The sequence below is a fragment of the Triticum dicoccoides genome, chromosome 1B (assembly GCF_002162155.2).
Source record: "Triticum dicoccoides isolate Atlit2015 ecotype Zavitan chromosome 1B, WEW_v2.0, whole genome shotgun sequence".
NCBI lineage: Eukaryota > Viridiplantae > Streptophyta > Magnoliopsida > Poales > Poaceae > Triticum > Triticum dicoccoides.
The window spans coordinates 58708296-58709565 of NC_041381.1; positions in this window are offsets into that span (position 1 = coordinate 58708296).

Consider the following 1270-nt stretch of genomic DNA (forward strand, 5'->3'; position numbering starts at 1 on the left):
TCAGATCTGGCGAGAGAACAGCTGAATTATGGGGACGACGCCGACGGCGGAGAAGAAGCGGGGGGGTCAGGCGGACGGCAGCGGCGCATTCCCTCCCGTGCGTCTCCTCTGGGCGCGGAAGCTCAGCTGCTACTTCCTGTGCGTTGCCTCCCGGAGCAGGATTTGAGCTTCTTATCCGGCGCGCACAACAGCTCAGCTCCTCCTCTGTCGTGCCGTCACCGGGAATGGCAGATCCTCCCCCTGCGCCCTCCTCTGCTCCCCCCCGGCGTCCCCCACGGCCATGGGCAGCAGGAGCCGCCTCCGCAGCGCCAGCAGTGCCGACACGGCGCGCAGCGGGCCGCAGGCAAAGGAGGCGGCGGCGGGCCTGGCGGCGGAGGAGCGGGATGAAGTGGTGCGAGAGCACGGTGGAGAAGAGGGTGGCCGTGTAGGAACTGCAGCCATGTCAGATCTGGACGGAGGGTAGGGAAGGGCGGAGCTTGGGAGAGTATTGCGCGCGACTGATGCTCGCTGGAACCGGCCGGCGTGGGTGGTGGAGGCGACGAGGAGATTGTGGGGAGAGGAGCCGGGGTGGGGTGGACCGAGGAACATTGTTTTGTAGTCGTGAGTTCGTGGTGGGGTGGGAGTGTGGATCGGGTCGGGGTGGACACACTTAGTAGTAGCGTGGGGGTCTTACCTGTGCTACTACTACTTACTTAGTAGTAGCACCGGTTTTACACCCCTCGCTACTACTATGGCCTATCCCGGGGGTATTGTTGGAGACCATTTAGTAGCAGCGCGGGTTTATACCCCTCGCTACTACTATCAACTTAGTAGTAGCGCGGTTTTTATACTCCTCGCTACTACTAATTAGCAGTAGCGCCCACTTTTAAACCGCGCTATTGATAAACTTCTGTGTATAAGGTTTTCCCTAGTAGTGACGTGATGAGATATAAGTTGTTGTATGAGATGATCATGTTTTGTTGAAGTTATCAGCAACTGGCAAAAGCCCTATGGTTGTCTCTTTGTTGCATAAGATGCAAGTGCCAAATAATTGCTTTACTTTATCGCTATGCGATAGCAATAGTTGCAAGAGCAATAGTTGGCGAGACGGACATGTGACGACACATTGATATAGATCAAGATGATGAAGATCATGGTGTCGTGCCGGTGAAGATAGAGATCATAACAATACTTTGGAGATGGAGATCAAAGGCGCAAGATGATCATGGCCATATCATGTCACATATTTTGATTGCATATGATGTTTATCTGTTGTACATCTTATTTTGCA